Source organism: Arachis hypogaea, chromosome 8 (assembly GCF_003086295.3).
Source record: "Arachis hypogaea cultivar Tifrunner chromosome 8, arahy.Tifrunner.gnm2.J5K5, whole genome shotgun sequence".
In the NCBI taxonomy this organism is placed as follows: Eukaryota; Viridiplantae; Streptophyta; class Magnoliopsida; order Fabales; family Fabaceae; genus Arachis; species Arachis hypogaea.
Window position 1 is genome coordinate 23,114,502 of NC_092043.1, and position 26,168 is coordinate 23,140,669.

Genomic DNA, 26,168 nt, shown 5'->3' on the forward strand with positions numbered 1-26,168 from the left:
GAATGATAAAAATGAGCTCATTCCCACAAGAATCGTCACTGGGTGGTGCATGTGATTAACTACTGAAGGCTCAACAATGCTACACACAAGGATCACTTTCCTTTACCTTTCATTGATCAGATGCTTGAGAGGTTAGCCGGCCGTGCTTTCTACTATTTTCTAGATGGATACTTTGACTAAAATCAGATTGTTGTAGACACTTAAGATCAGGAGAAGACGGTGTTCACTTGTCCTTTTGGAGTATTTGCTTACCGAAGAATGCCGTTTGGACTCTATAATACCCCAGTGACTTTTTAGAGGGGTATGCTTTTTATTTTCTCATATATGGTTAAAAAGTTCATTGAGGTATTTTTGGATGACTTCTTTGTTTTTGGTGATTCTTTTAATTCTTGTCTTAAACATCTACCTTTAGTCTTGGAATGGTGTCAAAAAACAAACCTTGTTTTAAAATGGAAAAAGTGCCACTTTATGGTCACTAAAGGTGTTGTTCTTGGTCACCGGATTTGAAGCAAAGGAATAAAGGTTGATAAAGTTAAGAAGGAAGTAATTGAAAAATTACCACCCCCTACTAATGTTAAGCCAATAAGGAGCATCTTAGGACATGCAGAATTCTACAAGAGGTTCATAAAGGATTTTTCTAAAATTGCTAAACAATTGAGTAATCTTTTGGTTACTGACACTCCTTTTGTTTTTGTTTTTTATAATGACTGCTTGCTGATGAGGGAAAAATGATTCCACACAAACTCACCAGCAAGTGTACCGGGTCGCATCAAGTAGTAATAACTCACAAGAATGAGATCGATCCCACAGGGATTGATGGATTGAGCAATTTTAGTTAGGTGATGAATTTAGTTAAGCGAATATTTAGTGATTTGAGTGATTTTTATTAACAGAAGCTAAATTGCAAGTAAGTAAAGGTGCAGAAGGTAAATTGGACAGAAAAGTAAAGTGCAGAAGAGATAAATTTGCAAAAACTAGAAGTGCAAGAAAGTAAAAGAGCTGAAACTTAAATTGCAAGAAAAGTAAATTGCAGAAACTTAAAGTGCAAGAAATGTAAATTGTTGAATCTAAATTGCTGAGAAATGTAAATTGCTTGAAGAATAAAAGAATTTGGGTGATGGAATCAAAATTGAACAAGAAAATGTAAGTTAAAGTAAATTAGAGAGCTCTGAGATGAAAAGATTCAGCTCAATAACCAAACAAAAAAAGAAACTTAGCTCAATTATGAAATTCTAAAACAGAAATTAAAGTTTAAAGGAGAGCAATGAGATCAGAAAGCAGATCTAGATCTCAATTACTCCCTTGACCAATCAGAAAGAAATTGCAGAAGAAATAAAAATGAAAACAACAAAGGAAATTCAGATCCAATTCCTCAATTCTCAGAACTATTAAAACGAAAAGCAAAGATGATTCTCAGATCAAGAAATTTACTGGAGTTCTTAAATCTGAATTCAAAAACCCAAAACAAAAAGTAGAAGTTTCAGAAGAAAGAAAATGAAAACTGAAAGCAAACTAGATCTAATCCCAATTCCCCTAAAATTAAAAGTGAAAAACTAAAATGAGATAAAGGTCCTTCACAAATCAAATTAACTCCTATTTATACACTTTTTATTTTGGTCTTCAAATCTTGGAGTGGGCTTTTCCGATTCGGCCTTAAATGAATGGATCAGGAGTGGCTTGGTTCAATTGAGTCAAGGTGTGTGGGAACCTTCCAGGGGAGCGTTCAATTGGCTTAAGTGAACCCTACGTTTAATTTGCCAATCAGGTGCTTCCCTCGTGCCAATTTTTGCTCCTTGGTGCGTGCTCAGCAAAAAGGCACAACAAAGTTCACAAAAGTGAACTTGGCGTTCACTCTTTTGAACGCTTGCCTTGGTATGTGCCCTACAACCAACTAGCATTCAGTTTGTGAACGCTCTGCTCACTCTTTGAGCACTACATTCCTTTGCTTCCTTAAGCGCGCCTTGCTTCCTTGGTGCCTTATGCCCGAAAACGTTCACAACTATGAACGTAGCATTCACTTCCTTGAACGCTCCTTGGTTTGTGCCTTCCCTTGAGTGCTGCCTAGCTGAGCGCTCCCTTTGGTTGAGCGCTCCTTGCTTTCCTTGGTGAAAGGCACGAAGAAGTTCACAAAAGTGAACGCTAAGTTCACTTCTTTGAACGCCAGCCTTGTGTTGCCTTTGATGCGCGAGTTTGGTTCCTCTCTTGGGCGCTCCGTTTGCAATTTCAAGCGCTGGCCTTTGCTCCTTCTTGACCGCAACGCTTTACTATCATGGGCCACGCTTTTAAAAGCGCGGCATAAGGTCCAAAGCATGCTCAAACTTCAAAGTGTGCCAAAAATTCTTCTTTCCTCTGTTTGAGCTTAATTTGTGCTTTCTGCCTCTTTTCCTATATCTTTTCACCTGTCATCAACCAAACAAATACGTCAAAACCTTGGCATAATCATCAACTCTTGCATCATTCATATTATCAACTAATTCTTGCAAGAAATCTAATGAAAATGCATAAAATTACCAATGTTTGATTGAATCTAGACAAACATGAAATTCTAACTCAAACACTTACTTATTGCCTAAAAATGCATGAAAACCAAGTGAAAACTAATGAAATAGGCTTGTGAAACTAGCCTAAGATGACTTGTCATCACAACACCAAACTTAAATCTTGCTTGTCCCCAAGCAAGCAGCAAAATAGAACAAGAATGAATGAAGACATAGAAGAGTATAAGTCTTTATTTGCAAAACATTAAATACTGGTTAATAGGGTTTTCATGCATGGTATCTTAGAGATTTTATTCTGTGGCTGAGACATTAACAATTCTCTGGATCCGTAATTGAATTACAAAAAAAATGAGACTTGTTATTACTTGATCCTTAGTTTTTCTTGCTCTCTTTCTTTTGATTGAGATTTATTGCTTAGCTGAGGCTTAATGTTATGTGATAAGGCAGCTTTTTAGAGTAAGCTTTCAGCCAGCATTTCCGCCCCAATTGGTTCAAGATGCTAGGTGTTAAAAACAACCTATGGGCTTACTTGCTCAAGCCTCTCCTTAGCACACACACATCATAGGCATTTAGCTTTGTTTTGTCCTTTGGAAATTGATGCCCAGCACCTCTTTGGGTCACTAAATGCTTTGTCTCAAAGTAGCTCTTGATGGTGGACTTTCAATTGGCAATCTCGGGTTAGTTAACCCAAGTTGCCGGGTGATGAAGCACCCCTTAGAACCTAGTTATCCAAGCTTATCTTTGTACAAGAACATCACAGGCATTTATCCAAATTTCCAGCCATTGGTGCTTAGCTTTGTTTATTTCTTTTTGCTTCTTTCTCTTGCATTTTCTTTCTTTTATTTTGGACCTTTTTCATTTATCAAGTCTCATGAAATGTAACTCAAATTCATATCACAAAGTCATGCCAACATTCAGCCTTATTTATAAATCAACTAATGAACCAGCACATACCACCACATAACCTTATTCTATCTCATATCGTACCAAACTTTTACTCTTTCTCTATTCCACAGTTATTTTTCTTTTATTCAAGTATGAGGAACAAAGCTTATAATTCAAGTAAGATGAAAGTGAATCAAGCACTTAGACTAGCAAGCTATAACAGCATGAAAACAAACAAACTAACAAACAGTAAATAAATCTAAGAAGACACTAATCAACATGGGACATTTGCACTTCAATTAGCATGTTTAGGCTAAAGTCAGTCAGAGAACAATACAACCTCTTAGAGTCCATTTGTTTCCTCTGTGTTATCATCATTGTTGGGTTCCATATCCTCCCTTTGTCCATGATGATGTATCTTTTCCCCCAAGAGATTGAATGACTTCCTACAAGAGATATTGAAAGTTGCTTGTTCTCCAAGCACTTGAGAAATAGTTAGCATGCATGTAAGCTTATGATTCTCTTATCCTAAGTTGGTGTAGGAACACCAAACTTAGTTCCTTGCCTACTTCTATGTGTAGCAGAATAAATACATGCGTGAAACATCAAGTACTTTTTATTAAGAAAATAAACTATGAACTAGAAAACAAACTGAAAACTAGAAACATGACAATTGTTAAGTGATTTCTCTGATTGTTTGGTGCTGATATTAATCATGCTGAGGGTGCAATGTGTTCTTAACGAAATTTTTGGTGGAACACCAAACTTAGCATCCTTCATTCACCCTTAAATTATTTTGGTATGCAACACCAAACTTAGCTCCTTGCAATACAGATAAGTCTACTTAACCTTTTTATTAAAATAGTTTAGGGAAAGAAAACTACCTCTGGTTGGGTTGCCTCCCAACAAGCGCTCTTTTAATGTCACTAGCTTGACATCTTGTCCTTTGATCATGGAGGTTGAAAATCATAGGGCCTTAGCTTTTCTCCTCTTACTGTGAACTTCCTTCCGATCTCCTCTTTGATGATCTCTAGGTGTTCAATTGAAAGGATCCGGTTCATAGTATAGAACTCAGGCAATTGTGGAGACACCTTCATTGGTTGGGTGTTTAACATCACTTTATCCTCTGGTGAGAAGCCTTCAGTGGGGATTTTCTTGTTTCTCCATCCTCGTGGCTTCTTCTTCTTTTCTTTCTCAAAAGATGATTCATGCCTTGATGATTTTTTATCTAGGGATTTTGGATCTAGTTCCTCCTTGACTTCTTTGATCTGTTGCACCATCTCTACTTCTTTAAAGCATGGGTTTAGACAACTTGGATTTGACTCCTTAATTGTCTTCTTTGAGCTATGATATCTGGCCTTATCCTTCTTGCATTTTTCTTCTTGAGTGTGCTCATGTAAAGTCTTGAAGACATGAAATGCTAGGTGCTAATCATGCACTCTTAGCAACAATTTTCCTTTTTCAACATCTATCAATGCTCTGCCCGTAGCTAGGAAAGGCCTCCCCAGGATGATAGGAGTGTTAGGGTCCTCTTCCATATCTAAGATAACAAAGTCAGTAGGGAGAAAGAATTTTCCCACTTTTACCAGTACATTCTCCACAACTCCTAGTGCTTGCTTAATGGATTTGTCCACCATTTGGAGAGCTATTCGAGTGGATTTCAGCTCAAGAATTTAAAGTTTCCTCATAAGAGATAAAGGCATCAAGTTTATGCTTGCACCAAGGTCACATAATGACTTCTCAATTGTTATGTTTCCTATGGTGCAAGGTATATAAAAACTTCCAGGATCATCTTTCTTCTCTGGTAAACCTCTTTGGAGGATAGCACTACACTCCATTGTCATCTCAACAGTTTGTCCTTCTTTCAAGGATCTTTTATTTGTTAGCACTTCTTTCATAAATTTGGCATGTAATGGCATCTGTTCAAGTGCTTCTAAGAAAGGAATATTGATGCTGAGTGTTTTGAATATGTCCAAGAATTTTGAGTATTGCTTATCCTCATTTTCTTTCTTGAACCTTTGACGGTATGGAAGTTTGGGGACATATGGATTCACCCCTTCCTTCTTTTCTTGCAGCTGTGGTTCATTGATGCTCTTGTTTCCTTATGAGTTTTGTGCGTTCTTGGTCTTCTGATCCTCTTTACTTCTCTCCTCTGTCTCTTCTTATGGAGCTTCTCTGTGGTGTTCTCTTTGAATGATAGCTTCTTTGTCCATAGTCTTCTCACTTTCTGCTATGATTGCTTTGCACTCCTCCCATTTTGTAGCTTTTCCTTTGTCTCTTGGGCCTTCAGTGGCACAAGGGAAGGCTTTTTCTTGCTTCTCACCCATCTCAGCAATTTGTTTAGCCATTTGTCCCATGTGTCTCTCAAAATTTTTTATTGAAGCTTCTTGATCTTGTCTAGCCATCTCTTGAGTTTTGATGAATGTTTTCATCAACATTTCTAAGTTGGAGATTCTTTGAGATTCTGGATGGAGCTGTGTGGGTTGTGATGGTTGTTGGTGGAAATTGTTTGAAAAATTGGAGGAGTTGTTTTGTAGATTAAGTGGTGGTATGGAGAAGTTGTTTTGGGGGGTTTGTGAAGTGTGATGAGGTTGGGTATTTGTGTTTTGTGGTTGTGTGTAGTAGTTGTTGTTAGTAGGGATTGATTGTGTTTGTTTGTGTTGCCAAAATTGTTGGAATTGAAGTCCCTTTGTCCTTGATTCTGATGCTCAACCCACCTCACATTAGAATGAGTTCTCCAGGATGGATTGTGTGTATCACCATGGAAGTCATGTTGGCATGTGTTGTATCTGTTCAGGCCCTTGTTGCTCATAGTTGAGTGTCCCAAGACCTTCTTTAGATCAATTCCATCCGTGTAAGATTTGAGATTGGCTTTGTGTATTCACTACAATAAGTTGCAGTCCATCGATTCTCATAGTAATCATCTCCATTTGTTACTGAAGTTGTTGATGCATCTATTTGTTTTGAGTCAGCATTGCACTTACTCCTTCAAGTTCCATCGCTCCCCTTTTTGGATTTGTGTCATGGTGCCTCTCAGATGAGTAAAAATATTGATTGTTGGCCACAATATCAATGAGATCTTGTGCTTCTTGGGCAATTTTCATCATCTGAAGTGAACCTCCAGAGGAGTAATCTAATACTTTTCTTGATTTTAGGGTTAATCCTTCATAAAAGTTTTGAAGTTTCACCCACTCACTGAACATCTCAGGTGCACATTTCGTTATCAGGGCCTTATATCATTCCTATGCCTCATAGAGTGATTCTCCCTCCTTTTGTATGAAGGTTTGCACCTCTATTTTTAGCTTGATTATCCTCTGAGGTGGGTAGAACTTGGCTAGGAATTTGCTCACCAAATTATCCCAATTGTTGATGCTCTCCTTGCGAAAGGTTTCCAGCCATTGAGCAGCAATGTCCCTCAAAGAAAATGGGAATAAAAGTAACTTATAGATGTCAGGATGTACCCCATTGGTCTTGACAGTTTCATAAATCCTCAAGAAAACAGACAAATATTGGTTGGGGTCTTCAAGAGGGCCACCTCCATAAGCACAATTGTTCTGCACTAAAGTGATTAGTTGAGGCTTCAACTCAAAATCATTTGCATGAACATTTGGGGTGAGGATGCGGCTCCCATAATGTCTGGGATTGGGGATAGTGTAAGAGGCCAACACCCTTCTTGCAGGTTGAGCATTGTTGCTCACTCCCTCTTTACGCACCTCAGCCTCTATGACTTGTAAAAATCACAAACAAACCAAATAAAACCTAGACATTCTAATGCTAGAATGTGGTTAGAGGGTTAGGTGACACAATGTGTCAAACAGTTAATGTGTTTAGTAAAAATAAAAAGAAAATGCTTAATCAAGATGATCACGCTACTTAATCATTGTCAATCTAAATCAATCCCTGCCAACGGCGCCAAAAACTTGATGAGGGAAAAATGATTCCACACAAACTCACCGGCAAGTGTACCGGGTTGCATCAAGTAGTAATAACTCACAAGAGTGAGTTCAATCCCACATGGATTGATGGATTGAGCAATTTTAGTAAGGTGATGAATTTAGTTAAGCGAATATTTGGTGATTTGAGTGATTTTGATTAACAGAAGCTAAATTACAGGTAAGTAAAGGTGTAGAAGGTAAATTAGACAAAAACGTAAAGTGCAGAAGAGATAAATTTGCAGAAACTTGAAGTGCAAGAAAGTAAAAGAGCTGAAACTTAAATTGCAAGAAAAGAAAATTGTAGAAACTTAAAGTGCAAGAAATGTAAATTGTTGAATCTAAATTGATGAGAAATGTAAATTGCTTGAAGAATAAAAGGATTTGGGTGCTGGAACTCAGAATTGAACAAGAAAATGCAAGTTAAAGTAAATCAGAGAGCTATGAGATGAAGAGATTCAGCTCAATAACCAAACAGAAATGGAAAATTACTTGAAGAAACAAGCAGAAAAAGAAACTTAGCTCAAGTATGAAATTCTAAAAGAGAAATTGAAGATCGAAGGAGAGCAATGAGATCAGAAAGCAGATCTAGATCTTAATTACTCCCTTGACCAATCAAAAAGAAATTAAAGAAGAAATAAAAATGAAAACAGCAAAGGAAATTTAGATCCAATTCCTCAATTCTCAAAACTATATAAACGAAAAGCAAAGATGATTCTAAGATCAAGAAATTTACTGGAGTTCTTATATCTGAATTCAAAAACCCAAAACAGAAAGTAGAAGTTTCAGAAGAAAGAAAATGAAAATAGAAAGTAAACTAGATCTAATCCCAATTCCCCCAAAATTAAAAGTGAAAAACTAAAATGAGCTAAAGGTCCTTCACAAATCAAATTAACTCCTATTTATACACTTTCTATTTTGGTCTTCAAATCTTGGAGTGGGCTTTTCCAATTTGGCCTTGAATGAATGGATCAGGAGAGGCTTGGTTCAATTGAGTCAAGGTGTGTGGGAACCTTCCAGGGGAACATTCAGTTGGCTTAAGTGAATGCTACGTTTAATTTGTCAAGCAGGTGCTTCCTTCTTGCCAATTTTTGCTCCTTGGTGCGTGCTCAGCAAAAAGGCACGAGAAAATTCACAAAAGTGAACTTAGCGTTCACTCTTTTGAACGCTTGCCTTGGTATGTGCCCTACTCCCAACTAGCGTTCATAAAGTGAACGCTTCGCTCACTCTTTGAGCGCTACATTCCTTTGCTTCCTTAAGCGCACCTTGCTTTCTTGGTGCCTTATGCCCGAAAAAGTTCACAACTATGAATGTAGCGTTCACTTCCTTGAACGATCCTTTGTTTGTACGTTCCCTTGGGTGCTGCCTAGCTGAGCACTCCCTTTGGTTGAGCGCTCCTTGCTTTCCTTGGTGAAAGGCACGAAGAAGTTCACAAAAGTGAACGCTAAGTTCACTTCTTTGAACGCCAACCTTGTGTTGCCTTTGATGCGCGAGTTTGGTTCCTCTCTAGGGCGCTCCGTTTGCAATTTCAAGCGCTGGTCTTTGCTCCTTCTTGACCGCAATGCTTTACTATCATGGGCCACGCTTTTAAAAGCGTGGCTTAAGGTCCAAAGCGTGCTCAAACTTCAAAGTGTGCCAAAAATTCTTCTTTCCTCTGTTTGAGCTTAATTTGTGCTTTCTGCTTCTTTTCCTTTTTCTTTCCACCTGTCATCAACCAAACAAATACATCAAACCCTTGGCATAATCATCAAATCTTGCATCATTCATATTATCAACTAAAACTTGCAAGAAATCTAATGAAAATGCATATAATTACCAATGTTTGATTGAATCTAGACAAGCATGAAATTCAAACTCAAAAACTTACTTATTACCTAAAAATGCATGAAAACCAAGTGAAAACTAATGAAACAGGCTTGTGAAACTAGCCTAAAATGACTTGTCATCACTTGCATGCCTTTGAATCTCTGAAAGCAAAGCATGTATATGCACCCATTATAGGCCCTCCTAACTGGGATCTATCATTTGAGCTAATGTGTGATGCCAGTAACTATGCTATAGGGGTTGTCTTGGGGCAAAGGCAAGACAAGCTTATGCACGTCATTTACTACACCAGTCATGTGTTTAATCACAAGCAAAAGAATTACACCACTACAGCGAACGAATTACTGGCTATAGTTTATGCATTTGATAAGTTTATATCCTATTTGATTGGTTCAAAGGTTATTATTTATACTGAACATGCTACTCTTAAGTACCTTCTTACCCAGTAGGATTCTAAACCAAGATTGATCAGGTGGGTACTACTTCTCCAGTAGTTTGACATTGAGATTAGAGACATGAAGGGGTCAGAGAACCAAGTCACTGACCATCTTTCCTGGATTGAACCTGAAGAAGGGACACCATCCCCCACTACTGTGATTTAGACCTTCTCAGATGAAAAGCTTTTCATGATTGATAACTACGATTTTAGGAAATTGCACGATCGGCAAAAATTCCTTCCGGCAAGTGCACCAGTTATCGTCAAGTAAAAACTCACAATAGAGTGAGGTCGAATCCCACAAGGATTGGTTGAATGAGCAATTCGGATTAGAAGTGTGTTCTAGTTGAGCGGAATCAAGATTTAGATGAGAATTGCGGAATGTTAAATTGCATGAATTAAAGAGCGAGAAGCTAAATTGCTGAAACTAAAAAGGGATGGGGGTGATTGCATGAATTTAATTGCAGAATATAAAGAGAAAGTGGTAGATCAGAAATGGGGAATTCATTGGGTTTTAGGAGATATTGAGATCTCCGAATCAAAACATTTTTATCTCTTCCTCAACCAATGCATTCATTGAATTTTGCTTGGCAATCTTATATGATTGGATCCCAATCCCTTGGCTCACCAATTCTCTCTAAAAACAAACAAATTCCCAATCCCTTGGTTTAAATGTTCATAAGAAGAGATGATGCTCGATCACTGATTATACCACACAGTTTCATGAACCACAATTTGGTAGGATTACATGTCACAATATCCATCCAAACCCCAATCCAATTCACTGTGAGAAAGCTTCTCTAGCATGAATCCTCCATTCCTTTCCCAAGGTTCCGAAGGATTCCAATTATGGATAGTTTCTTTCCCAAGACAACTAACCAATGGAATTAGATCGAGAAGCTTTCTAACAAAATTCAAGAGAAAAGGTTGAAGAAGAAGATAAAAACTATTATTGATTCATTGAATTACAATAGAGCTCCCTAACCCAATGAAAGGGGTTTAGTGAGTCATAGCTCTGAATTCAATTCCAAAAAGTATCAAAACTAGCAAAAATAAATCCCCCGTAAAAGTCCTTTCTAACTTAAATTCTATCCTATTTATACACTTTCTAAATTGAGCTTCTGTTGTGTTTCTTGGGCTTTGAGGCCTTTCCTTGATTTCCTTTTGCTTTGGGTTTATGATCCATAATCCTGATGAGGCTGCTGATCCAATTCTGTAACATTCATTGAGCAAACTTAGTGATAAACAAGTAATGACACATGACTCAACAAATTGAAATTCCAGACTCATCAATTCTTCAGGCCCAATCCCATAAACCATGATATTCAATTGGGTTTCATACCAGATTATGTTTAAGTCAATGTTTGTGCTCAAATGCTAACTTAAACTGTAATATCTTTGGCCCAGAAACCCTTTCAATAAGTGGCGTTTAAGTTGCAGTTTAAGCTTCAGTTTAAAGTTAAACTGAAGCTTAAACGTGGAAATGGAAGAAAGCAATCCTGGAGGGTGGAATGGTCGAACACGTTTAAGCTTCAGTTTAAGGTTAAACTGAAGCTTAAACGTGGAAATGGAAGAAAGCAACTACGGAGTGTGGAATGGTCGAACACGTTTAAGCTTCAGTTTAAGGTTAAACCGAAGCTTAAACGTGGAAATGAAGAAAGCAACCCTAGAGGAGAAATTGGGTCGAACACGTTTATGCTCCAGTTTAAGGTTAAACTGGAGCTTAAACGTGGAAATGCTTCCTGGAGGGTAAAATGTCGAACACGTTTAAGCTCCAGTTTAACCTTAAACTGGAGCTTAAACGTGGGAATGAAGAAAGCAACCCAGGAGTGTGAAATGTCGAACACGTTTAAGCTCCAGTTTAACCTTAAACTGGAGCTTAAACGTGGAAATGAGAAAGCAAACCTTGGAGTAGAAAAATAGTCGAACACGTTTAAGCTCCAGTTTAAGGTTAAACTGGAGCTTAAACGTGGGAATGCTCCCTGGTGCATTTCTCATTTCTGGCGTTTAACTTCCAGTTTAAGATTAAACTGGAGGTTAAACGCCAGTTTCAGCTCTTCTCAGCCTTTATGATTTTGGCGTTTAAGCTCCAGTTTAAGCTTAAACTGGAGCTTAAACGCCACTTCCCAGCATTATATGGCTTGGTAGTTTAAGTTCTAGTTTAAGCTTAAACTGGAACTTAAACTCCACATGTGATATTCAAGCTTCCTTTATTGATTTTGTTGCTTCCTTGCCTAGCCTCTTCTTCCCTGAAATCATCCAAACAACTGCATCAAAGTCTTGCAAAATTTCATGAGAATTCTTCCATGCATATCATTCAAGTAATATAACTAAAAACTCATGGAATTTGCATCAAAATCATACTGTTTGGATGGTTCATTGCTTTGTTATTCATTTAACCATTCTTGGTTACTTTAAGCTCAAGAAAGTGCATAAAACAACTAAAACTAACAGAAAAATGCTAGTGGAACTAGCCTAAGATGCGTTGGCATCACAACACCAAACTTAATACTTGCTTGTCCCTAAGCAAGTCCTGAGTTATTTGAGAAGAAAGTATGAAACAGAAAGCAATTACATTGGCTATATTAGCAAGCATTTGAAGTTCCTCAGAAGGGTTTTATGCAGAAAGTTGCAGCATCACTTTTTCATTCTTATTAGGTAAAATTATCACTTTTTCATTGCATCCATCAAACACTGCTATGGCCTCTTGTTATTCTTATGTCCTTGGCACTTTTCCCTTCTTTGTTTTTCTTTTTCTTAGAGCTCCTTTGCTCCTTGTTTGCTCAGTGTCATGTGTTGCACAAGCCTTTGGCATTTTCTTTTTCTTATCAGTGCACTACACATATCCACTACAGGCATTTTAGTTCACATTTCTTCTTGATATATTGGTGCCCAGCACCTCTTTGTGTGACTAAATGTTTTGTATTTAGGTTGCTCTTGATAATGGACTTTTGGTTGATAATCCCGGGTTAGTTAACCCAAGTTACCAAGTGTTGAAACACTCCTCAGAACTTATTCATCCAAGCATATCCTTAATACATAAACACCACAGGCATTTGTCTCAGAAGTTCAAACCATTGGTGCCTAGCTTATTTTCTCAATTCTTTTTCTTTTTGGTTGCCCTTTTTCAGTGGCTTTTTCTTCTTCTTTTTCTTTCTTTTTCATGGCCAAAGACATTTATTCATCAAGATCCATAGACAGTATTCAACTTCTACACAAAAATGATAATTCTACACTCAATTTCCAGTGAGCTGACTAAACAATCAAGCATGCATACCACCACTTAATTCTACTTGATTTGTTACTAATTGAGCCAAGTTACTTTTGTTCAAACTTTTCTTTTATTTTTGGAAACAGAACAAGCATGGCAAGCATTTGTTTAAGAAGGTGAAGTTATATCCAAACATCTAGGCATTCACTTTACTCAAAGCAGTAAACAGACAAACATACTAGAAATTTCACATAAAACTTAAATGACTTAAAATGAAAGAAAGCTCATAAAGACAATTCACAAACTATTATTTGATTATTAAGGAACGAGACCACCTCTCATTTGTTGCTTGGTTCTTCTTGATTCTTGGGGTCCTGCTTCTTCTTGCTTCTTGCCTCTTTTTGACCACTTGTACTTCCTTTGTCTTTTCTTATGAGCTTTGTCCAGAATCCAGCTTTTTTCATTGTTTCTTCCACTCCTTTCTCGAGGATCACTGCCTTGTTCATTTCTCCTTCTTTCCTCCCTTTGAAATACTCATCAAAAGCTGGGAATGCTGGGTCCATCTTGTGTAGATGTTCCCCTATGTAGTTAAGCTTGATTTGAGAACTGATGTTGTAATCAGCTTGAACTGCATATCTTGCATTCTGCAAAGTGGTGGCTTCCTTGATTGCCAAGATATTGACATCTTGGTGTTGGCATATGTGGCTGAGGGATTCCTGTAATTGTAAATTCTGTTCCCTTTGCAAATCTAGGAATCTTGATTCAAAGTTCCTTTGCATGTCCATCATTTTTAGGTGAAAGTCCTCTTGCCTCTCCTGAGACCTCATGTATTGTTGAGACATTCCTTCTATGATTTCCTGCATTCTGATCATCTCCATGGGGTCTCTGGGAACTTGTTGCCTTCTTTCTGGATTTCCTTGCTCTTCTTGCTCTTCTTCTCCTTCTTGCTCTGCTTCTTGCTCTGCTTCTTGCTCCTCTTCTGCTTGTTGCCCTTCTTCATTTCTTCTTTTTGTATGTCTTGGAGCAATTGGGCCAAGAGTCATTCTGTGCGCAGTTATGGCCATTCCAGGATGTAGCCAATTAGGTCTTGCATCTTCAAGTGGTACTTGGGCATCGATGCATAGTCTGATGATGGTGCTAGGGAAGTGGAGCCAGGAGTCAGGGTCACTTTTCTCACTAAACTCTTGTATCTGTTCAGCAATGAGTTTATGAACTTTGATCTCCCCTCCCATCATAATGCAATGTAGCAAGATGGCTCTTTTAGGGACTATTTCTGAAGAGTTTGCAGTGGGTAGGATGGATCTCCTAACTATTGCATACCACCCTTTAGCTTCAGGTGTTAGGTCTCCCCTTCTCAAGACTCTTGGAGCCCCTCTTGTTTTTCTCACCCATTCAGCTCTGATGGCACAAAGGTCTTCAGCAATAGTCGAATAGTCAGGTTCTCCTATCATCCTATCCTCATAACTTGCTTGGCTGAAACGTATGTTTTTCAGGCCAAGAGTTTTCATGATTGCCTTGGGGCTGAAGTCAACTTCCACCCCTCTCACATAGCTTTTGTATGTGGGTTCCATGGTTGGATCCTCCCTCACTGCATTTGAATAAAACTCCTTCACCAGGTTGATGTTGATTTTAGTGATTGGCTTAGTCAGGAGCTCCCACTTCCTCTTTTTGATCTTCTCCCAAACACTTGGGAACTCATCCTTTTCAAGGTCAAAGGGAACCTCAGCTAGTATCCTTTTAGGTCTCATCCATTCGGCCTGAATCTCATGGAAAACTGATTTGTATTTCCATGCATCAAATTCCCTTTCCTCCTTCATTGGCTGCTTGTCTTTTCTTCTTTTGTGGCTAGATGAGGCTGCCATTGGTTCTTTAGTTTTGGAGAGTAACAAGCTAAGGTTGACAAGGTGAAGTAAGCAAATGTTGTTAGGAGTGTGGTGAGGTTGTTTTCGGCAAGAGGTAGTTATGCTATGATGAAAGAATATGTGCAAGAAGGAGATTTGGTGGTGTGGAACTCGTTCCCCAAATGGTTCTTTATAGTGCATGCAAGTGAAAAATGGATGGCTAGGGTGAATTGTGGAGGATGGCTTGATGTTAAATATATGAATTAAGGAGAAGGACGAATTGCTTTTAACTTTCTTGGAAGTATTCTGGGTGTATTAAGTTGTACATGTAGCTATCTTTTCATGCAGAACTTCCTTTTCCCATGTGTTAGTTTCAAAGACTTGTGAACTCCCTTTTTGACCAAGACCGTACCTCCCCCCTTTGTCTTTTTCATCCATTCTTATCCTTACTTTTGTACCTGCACAAACAAACAAATTTGCTATCATTTTTTTTCGGTCCATGTGAATAATGAATAACACTTGCACATGTTTTTCATTCTTTTTGAATTGTAAATCAATGATTGACTTCATGAGCTTATAGCCGTGACCTTTGTATGTATGCACACTTATTACTGGACACCAAACTTAGTGTTTGGTAATGTCTCCTGATGACATGAAATCCATGTTGGTTGTCCTTAATGAATGTGCATAATTCTAATAAATTATAGTCACTTTGGCTCTTTGATCCTAAACAATTTTACTACCTAAAGTAATTGAAATCAAAGCATTAAAACATGCAAATGGTATACTTGTCATGAATTTCTAAATCCAGAGGAACTTCTTGCTTTTAATTAACTGTGTCCAAAGAGGAACACCAAACTTAATGTTTGGTTGTGCACCTTGAATGAAGGATTGAATACAATTTGAATAAGATTTGGGGGTGCCTTCAGGCACACCAAACTTAGAGACCAATTGTATTTTACATGCAATGTTTAGTGCACCTTATCAACAGTTGTCCTGAGGATTCAAATTCATGCATAAGAAACCATGCTTTATTAGATGCAAAGCAAAACAATGAAGAGTAAGGATACTAAAACATGGGTTGCCTCCCATGAAGCGCTTCTTTAACGTCACTAGCTTGACGGTTGTCCCTTGTTAGGGTGGATTGTAGTGCTTGATGTCCTCTCCTCTCACTATGAAAACGTCCCCATTTGATTCCTTCATGATTTCCAAATGTTCCATAGAAAGAACTTTCCTGATTGTGAACACTTGAGGGAGCTGGGAAGGAATGGGTTTGAGGCCAGGTGGGATTGGCAGATAATGACTTGATATCACTTTATCTCCTGGAGAGAAACCTTCAGTGGGAATTTTCTTGTTCCTCCACCCTCTTGGCAATTTCTTTACAACTCTTCCCTCTCTCTTGAGGATTTCTTCATTGACCTTTATGCCAGGAGGATCTTTCTGAGCTTTTTCTATTGATTCTTGTGGCTTTAACTCTTGCAATTCTTGTTTGCCTTCCAAGGACTGTTTCAGAGTTTCAGCTGCTGGATTGCTTTCCTCCAGACACAGATGGCTACTATCATCCATAGGCTTTTCAGGTTCTGGTTCAGGCTCAGATGCAGGTTTGAAAACATGGAAAATGAGCTGTTCATCATGTACTCTCAAAATTAGCTCTCCTTGTTCTATATCTATGAGTGCTCTAGCAGTGGCTAGAAATGGCCTTCCCAGAATGATAGGGTGTAGGTAACTTTCCTCCATGTCCAAAATGACAAAGTCTGTGGGGAAGAAATAATTTCCCACTTTCACCAGCACATTCTCAACTACCCCTTCAGCTTGCTTTTGAGTTTTGTCAGCCAATTGTATGATTACATCAGTGGATCTCACCTCATTCAGTTGTAGCCTCTTCATAAGAGTCAGAGGCATCACATTTATGCTAGCTCCTAGATCACAGAATCCTCTGTCAATTTTTGTTTCCCCTATGATGCAGGGGATATGAAAACTTCCTGGGTCTGTTTTCTTAGAGACTATGTCCTTCTTGATGAGTGCACTGTATTCTTTGTTCATTATTACAGTTTGTCCTCCCTTCAAAACTCTTTTCTTGCTCAGCAATTCCTTCAAATACTTGATATGTGTAGGCGTCTGCTGGAGAATCTCAAGAAAGGGAATATTGATATGGAGAGACTTAAATGTCTCTAAAAACCTTGAATATGTTTTCCCTTTTTCACCTCTTCCTAACCTCTGAGGAAATGGTGCTTTTGGTTGGTATGTTTCCAGCATGCCTTTATTTTGCAGTTCCTTGGCTTGCTCAGTTTCACTTTCCTGCTTAGCTTCTTCCACACCTTCCTTCAAGATTTCTGGCTCCTGTTCTGAGGGTCTGATTCCTTCTTCTTCTGAGACTTCCTTCAATATGGTGATGGCCTTGCATTCTTCCCATCTCACTCCCTTTTGTTCCCCTTTAGGATTCTTTTCTGTGTCACTAGGGAACACTGCAGTTGACTTGGGGGCCTGTTGAGATAGCTCTCCTACTCGAGACGCCATCCTCTTGAGTTTTTCACCATGGTTCCTTAAGGTAGATCTCACATCATCCCTAAAGATTTTCAACTCACTTATGTCCTGACCCATGTTTGCAAGCATTCCTTCTATCCTGTTTAATTGATCTTGAAATTGTTGGTTCGGATCAGGTTGAGCAGGTTGATTATTTTGGCCATGATATGGTGGTTGGGAGTAAGTGTTTTGTGTGGCTTGGTATGATCTTTGGTTGGAGTTTTGGTATGTGGAATTGTTATGTTGGTTGGGGTTGTAAGGTTTGTGGTTTTGTGGTTGGGTTTGCTGGTTTCCCCACCCAAAGTTTGGGTGGTTTTTCCACCCTGGGTTGTAAGTGTTGGAATGTGGATCATATGGTTGCCTTTGTTGATTTCCCACATAGTTGGCCTCTTCCCAATCACATCCTTCAGTGCTTACTTCCTCTTGATCTTGTGTGTGTATTGCAGCCACTTGTTTTGTTCCTAATTTCCTGGTGAGCTCTGCTAGTTGCTTAGCAAACACTTTGTTTTGGGCTAGAATTGTATCAACATGGTTCAGCTCCATGACTCCCTTAGTGTTATGTCTCTCTGAAGCATAGTAGTACTCATTCTCATCCACTGTCTCAATCACTTCAATGGCTTCTTCCACAGTCTTTTTCCTGTTCAATGAACCTCCTGATGAATGGTCTACAGCCTTCCTTGATTCATAAGAAAGTCCATCATAGAAAATATGCAATTGCACCCAGTCATGGAACATGTCTGGTGGGCATTTCCTTGTCAAATCCTTGAATCTCTCCCATGCCTCGTAGAGAGTTTCACCATCTTGTTGTCTAAAAGTCTGAACCTCAGATCGAAGCCTGTTGACCTTTTGTGGGGGGTAGAAACGTGCCAGAAACTTGCTTTCCACCTCATCCCAGGTTGTTAGGCTCCCCCTTGGAAATGATTCCAGCCACTTAGCTGCCTTGTCCCTAAGTGAAAATGGGAACAAGAGCAGTTTATAGGCATCTTCCTGGACTCCATTGGACTTCACAGTGTCGCAAATTCTCAGAAATTTTGTGAGATGTTGGTTTGGATCTTCATTAGCACTACCACCAAATGAACAATGATCCTCCACCAGTGATATTAGCTGTGGTTTGAGTTCAAAATTGTTGGCCTGAATGGGTGGTTTCTGAATGCTGCTACCACAATTCCCAGAGGTTGGGTTTATGTATGAACCAAGAACCCTCCTCTCGGGAATGGCATTGTTTCCATCAGCTCTCTCATGGTTGTGAACTTCTCTATCCATGTTGAGATCTAGAGCTTCCTCAAAATTGTCCTCAGATTCTCCTTCAGATTCTTCTTCTCTCAGTATTCTCTTCCCTCTTGCTTCCCTTCTAAGTTTATGAAGGGTCCTCTCTGGTTCTGTATATGGAGGAGTGGATGTCTCTCCTCTCCTACCTGTCATACAAGAACACAACACAGGCAACAAACAAGTGAAATACTCTTGGTTAATGGAAGAGTATGGTTAGAGCAGTTGAGGAATTAATTCAAATAGTTAGTGGGTCAGTGAGTTAGTTGCTTGAATTTAAAGGCATAAAGAAAGAAAGCAAGTAACAGAGTGCAGAAATTAAAATTCAACAAGTAACTTGAACTGAATTAACAAACAAGAAAAATGCTCAATCTAGTTAACTTCCAATTTGAGAATTGTCAATCGAAAACCAATCCCCGGCAACGGCGCCATAAACTTGATAACTACGATTTTAGGAAATTGCACGATCGGCAAAAATTCCTTCCGGCAAGTGCACCGGTTATCGTCAAGTAAAAACTCACAATAGAGTGAGGTCGAATCCCACAAGGATTGGTTGAATGAGCAATTCGGATTAGAAGTGTGTTCTAGTTGAGCGGAATCAAGATTTAGATGAGAATTGCGGAATGTTAAATTGCATGAATTAAAGAGCGAGAAGCTAAATTGCTGAAACTAAAAAGGGATGGGGGTGATTGCATGAATTTAATTGCAGAATATAAAGAGAAAGTGGTAGATCAAAAATGGGGAATTCATTGGGTTTTAGGAGATATTGAGATCTCCGAATCAAAACATTTTTATCTCTTCCTCAACCAATGCATTCATTGAATTTTGCTTGGCAATCTTATATGATTGGATCCCAATCCCTTGGCTCACCAATTCTCTCTAAAAACAAACAAATTCCCAATCCCTTGGTTTAAATGTTCATAAGAAGAGATGATGCTCGATCACTGATTATACCACACAGTTTCATGAACCACAATTTGGTAGGATTACATGTCACAATATCCATCCAAACCCCAATCCAATTCACTGTGAGAAAGCTTCTCTAGCATGAATCCTCCATTCCTTTCCCAAGGTTCCGAAGGATTCCAATTATGGATAGTTTCTTTCCCAAGACAACTAACCAATGGAATTAGATCGAGAAGCTTTCTAACAAAATTCAAGAGAAAAGGTTGAAGAAGAAGATAAAAACTATTATTGATTCATTGAATTACAATAGAGCTCCCTAACCCAATGAAAGGGGTTTAGTGAGTCATAGCTCTGAATTCAATTCCAAAAAGTATCAAAACTAGCAAAAATAAATCCCCCGTAAAAGTCCTTTCTAACTTAAATTCTATCCTATTTATACACTTTCTAAATTGAGCTTCTGTTGTGTTTCTTGGGCTTTGAGGCCTTTCCTTGATTTCCTTTTGCTTTGGGTTTATGATCCATAATCCTGATGAGGCTGCTGATCCAATTCTGTAACATTCATTGAGCAAACTTAGTGATAAACAAGTAATGACACATGACTCAACAAATTGAAATTCCAGACTCATCAATTCTTCAGGCCCAATCCCATAAACCATGATATTCAATTGGGTTTCATACCAGATTATGTTTAAGTCAATGTTTGTGCTCAAATGCTAACTTAAACTGTAATATCTTTGGCCCAGAAACCCTTTCAATAAGTGGCGTTTAAGTTGCAGTTTAAGCTTCAGTTTAAAGTTAAACTGAAGCTTAAACGTGGAAATGGAAGAAAGCAATCCTGGAGGGTGGAATGGTCGAACACGTTTAAGCTTCAGTTTAAGGTTAAACTGAAGCTTAAACGTGGAAATGGAAGAAAGCAACTACGGAGTGTGGAATGGTCGAACACGTTTAAGCTTCAGTTTAAGGTTAAACTGAAGCTTAAACGTGGAAATGAAGAAAGCAACCCTGGAGGAGAAATTGGGTCGAACACGTTTAAGCTCCAGTTTAAGGTTAAACTGGAGCTTAAACGTGGAAATGCTTCCTGGAGGGTGAAATGTCGAACACGTTTAAGCTCCAGTTTAACCTTAAACTGGAGCTTAAACGTGGGAATGAAGAAAGCAACCCAGGAGTGTGAAATGTCGAACACGTTTAAGCTCCAGTTTAACCTTAAACTGGAGCTTAAACGTGGAAATGAGAAAGCAAACCCTGGAGTAGAAAAATAGTCGAACACGTTTAAGCTCCAGTTTAAGGTTAAACTGGAGCTTAAACGTGGGAATGCTCCCTGGTGCATTTCTCATTTCTGGCGTTTAACTTCCAGTTTAAGATTAAACTGGAGGTTAAACGCCAGTTTCAGCTCTTCTCAGCCTTCATGATTTTGGCATTTAAGCTCCAGTTTAAGCTTAAACTGGAGCTTAAACGCCACTTCCCAGCATTATATGGCTTGGTAGTTTAAGTTCTAGTTTAAGCTTAAACTGGAACTTAAACTCCACATGTGATATTCAAGCTTCCTTTATTGATTTTGTTGCTTCCTTGCCTAGCCTCTTCTTCCCTGAAATCATCCAAACAACTGCATCAAAGTCTTGCAAAATTTCATGAGAATTCTTCCATGCATATCATTCAAGTAATATAACTAAAAACTCATGGAATTTGCATCAAAATCATACTGTTTGGATGGTTCATTGCTTTGTTATTCATTTAACCATTCTTGGTTACTTTAAGCTCAAGAAAGTGCATAAAACAACTAAAACTAACAGAAAAATGCTAGTGGAACTAGCCTAAGATGCCTTGGCATCAATGATTCAACAAGCTTCGTGGTTTGTAGACATTACAAACTACAAGACCATGAAGTTTATTCCCAAGGAGTACACTAAATAGCAAGTTAAAAACTTTTGAGTGATACTAAGTACTACTTGTGGGATGAACTTATCTATTTAAAAAGTGCTCACGGTTCTGATATGGAGGCCACTTTGGTAGCGAAAGGACAGCCACCAAGGTTCGTCACAGTGGTTTTTATTGGCCGACTCTTTTTTGAGACTCAAGGGAATTTGTACAAAATAGTGACAAATGCGAGAGAGCTGGGAACCTCCCCTACAATCATGAGATGCCACAATACGGGATTATGGCAATTGAGTTATTTTATGTAAGGAGTATTGACTTCGTGGGACCTTTTCCTCCATTATAATCAAATAATTACATACTGGTGGCTATAAATTATTTGTCCAAGTGGGTGGAAGCAGTAGCTTTACCCACCAATGACGCCAGATTTGTGTGAAGCTTCCTACAAAAATATATTTTCAGCCGGTTCGATGTCCCAAGGACACTAATCAGTGATGGAGGGAGCCACGTCTGCAATAAACACTTGGATTTACTCCTACAAAGATATGGAGTCTGTCGTAAAGTGAAAACTCCCTATCAACCCAACCCTAAGTATCCTTTGGTTATTCTTTCAGTTGATTTTCATGTTTTTTTCATTTTATTTATAGTTTTTCTTGGCTTAATTTTGTTGTGATCATGGAAAGTGTTTAGGACAGGAATAGGAGAACTCTGGAAGAAGAATATGACACTTTGGAGCAAAATCAATTCGAGGAGTTCTGGCGCTAAACGCCAAGTGGGCGTTTAACGCCAGAATTGCAAGATAAGGGCTAGCGTTAAACGCCAGGTGGGCGTTTAACGCCAATAAGGGGATTTAATTTTTACCAAAATCCATGCCTTATAGGGCGCTAAATGTTGACAACATAAAAAATTTGCTGACCATTGCAACTGTCACCATCAACCCACCCTCTCCCTTTTTGACCGTTCTACCTCTCACTCTCCCCCTTCCAACATCAAATCATATCTTTACCCCAAATCATCTCCTTCAATTCACCTTACTCCTCACCCCAATCTATTTTCCTATCATATCTTTTCAAATCCTCATCAAATATATCTTCCCTAATTACCCTCCTTACCCCCTCCTATAAATACAACCTCTATTCTCACCTTCCACCACACCTCTCCACTACATCTTCCTACCCTCCTCACTTCTCTTTACCCCCTTTCTTCCTTTCCTTTCTCTTTTTCGCCTTTAACTGACTTAACACTACCCCACCTTATACGCCCCTCTCCCTCTCTTTTTGATTTTCTTCCCTTTCTCCCTTCACCACTTTTTTTCTTTCTTTCTTTCTATTTTCTCGGGGATGGGCAACGGCATTAAGTTTGGTGTTGTGATAAACCCCAATTTGTGCTTTATCTTGTGTTGAATTTAGGAGATTTTATCAATTTTTGAATTGCTCTTAATTTGTGCTTAAGAGTGCAAACATGCTTTTTAGGCCTTAAAATTGCTAATTTTAATTCACTTTAATTCCATTCAACGCATTGATATGTTTGTTAAGTGATTTTAAGATTAGAAGGCAAGGATTGGGTTGAAGGAATAATGAAAAAGCATGCAAAAATAGAGAATTCATGAAGAAATTAGGATTTGCTAAACTCAAGGCCACGCGCATATGGGACCCCACGCGCATGCGTGATCAGGAAAGTTGCCAGCGACGTGTACGCGCGACCCATGCGTAAAAATGACAAGCGGCACATGACTTCACTAAAGGCAAAATGCTGGGGGAGATTTCTGAGCTCAAGGAGGCCCAAATCCAAATCATTTCTGATGCTTTTGAAGCCAAGGATGGCAAGGGAATGGGCGGGGGGTGGAGACTCATAGTGTAGTTTTCATCATGTTCTAAGTTAGAATTCTAGAGACAGAAGCTCTCCCTTCTCTCTAGAATTTAGGTTAGATTATGTTAAATTTCCTTAGATCCAACTTTCAATTCTTGTTTTTATTTTAATTCTCTTTATATTTTATTATTCTATTGTCTCAATCTTCTTAGTTTTTCTTGTTAATTTCCTTATTTTCCATTTTTACCTTCATGCACTCTTGTTGGATTTCTATTTTATTTCAATGCAACTTTATGTTTCCATGTCTTCTTATGGTTATCTTCATTGTTATTGTTGATTCCTTTCTTATGTTAGTTATGGGTTTCACTAGTTCTTGCATTTTGTGGTGTTTACTTTTATTGCACTCTAGATGTTTGATAAAATGTTTTCACTAGTTTTAGAGTAGTTTTCTTTACTCTTGGCCTAGGCTAGTGATGCCAGGGCATCTAGGCCAGTTTCACTGACCTTTTCTTTACTATTTTAAGGTAGTTTCATGTATTTTCTTAGTGAATAAGGAAAGTTTTGGATGAAAATACACTTACACCTTGATTCAAGCAACTATTGTGAATTTCACATGATTTCATGAAGATTTTGCTAGAATTGAATGATAAATTAATGATGTATAATCTCATGACTTTGGCTAGAGCTTTGATGCACTTTATTTGCTTGATTTCAGGACAAAGGAAGCAAGGAAGAACCACGTTAGTACTCACGTTAATCTAGTTAATGTGACCACTAATGTGGAATGGTAAATAGCTTGCAACGTTAAGGAGAAAAGTGATCACCAATAACGCTGACGAAGCCATCATAAGCCCACGTTAATTGCCACGTTAACTAAGTTAACATGGTAGTTAACGTGGAGACAAAAGAAAGCTCCAACGTTAGTGGTAAACGTGAACACCACTAACGTTCCAAGATTTGGCAATGAGCCACGTTAAGAGTCACGTTAACTTAGTTAACATGAACTCTAACGTGGAAGAGAGGAACAATGCCAACGTTAGTGACACTCACCTTTGTCACTAACGTTGGATCAACTAGCATTGGACACATTAGTGGTCACGTTAAGACCACTAATGTGAAAGTTAACGTAGAGCTGAGATTGATGAGCCAACGTTAGTGACACTCACCTTTGTCACTAACGTTGGAAGATGGCATTACTACCACGTTAATGGCCACGTTAACTTAGTTAATGTGAGCTCTAACGTGGAGAGTAGGGGCACTTTGAGCATTAGTGACAAAGGTAAGTGTCACTAACGCTCTCGAAGGTGAGGCATAACCACGTTAAGATCCACGTTAGTTACACTAACGTGAACTCTAACATAGGGACAAAGGGCATAAGGCAACGTTAATGGGAAAGGTGAGTCCCAATAACGCTTGCGAAGGGTTATAAGCTAGCGTTATTGGGAAAGGTAAGTCCTAATAATGCTAGCGAAGATTTACAAGGCAACGTTAGTGGTCACGTTAGTGCCACTAATGTTGGAGTTAGCATAGGCTATATGGGATTAGAACGTTAGTGAAAATTGTGATTGCCACTAACGTTCTCGAACCCACAATGTCACTTAACGTTAACTTCACTAACGCCCATGCCTAATTCATACTTCTCTGCAAGCTGGGCCCACTAAAGATTGGAACTGCTTCAACTCAAGATCCAAAGCCCACATCCAAGACATGAAGAACTCACTAGAAGATCAAGAGGAGTAGTATATATAGGAGTAGTTTTGAACAATAGAGGAGCTTGGCACTTTGGAGAACTACTCTCTGGATATTTACTTTTTTGCACTTTTAGCTGAGATGTATTATTTTCTGCCATTTTTCATTTCTAGAGCTATGAACAACTAAACCCCTTTCATTGGGTTAGGGAGCTCTGTTGTAATTTGATGGATCAATTATAGTTTTCATTCTCTTCTTCTTTCTTCTCTTTTGATTTACTAGAAAGCTTTCGATCTTAATTCAATTGGTTAGTTGTCTTGGAAAAGAAACTCTCCATAATTGGATCTCCTCTGAGCCTTGGAAAAGGGATGAGGAGATCATGCTAGAAATGCTTTCTCATGTTGGACCAAATTGTGATTTGGGCGGATATAGTGACATGTAATCCTCCCAAGACTTTGATTTGGAAATACATGTGGTATAATCAGTGACCATACTTCATCTCTTCCCATGAGCAATTAAATCAAGGAATTGGGTAATTGTTCAAGCTTAGAGAGATTGGATTACCAAGGAATTGGAATCTAATCACCTAAGATTGCCAAGGAGATCAATAGATGCATTGATTGAGGAAGAGATGAAAATGAACTTGATCCAGAGAATACAACATCTCCTGAGCCCAATGAATTCCCCATTTCTGATCTTACCCATTCTTTTTATTTTCTGTCATTTATTTTCATGCTCATTACCCCAAATCCCCATTTAAGATTCTGCACTTTATTTTCTACTATTTACTTTTCCGCCATTTAATTTTCTGCAATTCTCAAACTACACCCTGTTTAGCTCAACTAGCATACTCTTCCAACTAAAGTTGCTTGACTAATCAATCCCTGTGGGATTCGATCTCACTTTATTGTGAGTTTTTACTTGACGACAAATTCGGTATACTTGCCGAAGGGAAATTTATTGAGAGACAAGTTTTTATGCATCAAGTTTATGGCGCCGTTGTCGGGGATTGATTTTGTATCAATAATGATTAAGTTGGAAGCTCACTAGATTGGGAATTTTTCCCTTGTTTGTTTACTTTATTCAGTCATTTATTTTCACTTTGTTTAACTTCTTCCTCATCCTCTATACCCTCTCTGTTTTTCTTTCTTTCTTTGTTATTATCTACAATTCTGCTCATTAACCCACTAACTGTTTGATAATTTACATCACTCACACTAACAATCACTCTAACAAGAATAACCTCTTCATTTTATCTCTTGCTGCGTGTTTTGTTAGTTGTATGACAGGGAGAAGAGGAGGGGGACCTCAACTTCCTTCGATTCAGAACCTGAAAGAACCCTCTGGAGATTAAGGAGGGAAGCAAAAGGGAAAGGAGTTGTTGGTGCCGAGGAAGAGGAAGAGTACTTTGAACCCAATATGGAAGAGAACTTGGAAAACAATCATGAAGAAGAAGTTCACAACCATGCTAGAGAA

The 26,168-nt window shown here is 38.5% G+C and overlaps 1 non-coding gene across 1 annotated transcript; it reads left to right on the forward strand.

The window, feature by feature from the left end:
• The first annotated feature begins 17,883 nt into the window (after nucleotides 1-17,883).
• Nucleotides 17,884-17,987, forward strand: LOC112708574 (small nucleolar RNA R71). The gene has a single exon (XR_003156426.1). It is a non-coding gene; the product is annotated as a small nucleolar RNA R71 (small nucleolar RNA).
• Nucleotides 17,988-26,168: the final 8,181 nt, after the last annotated feature.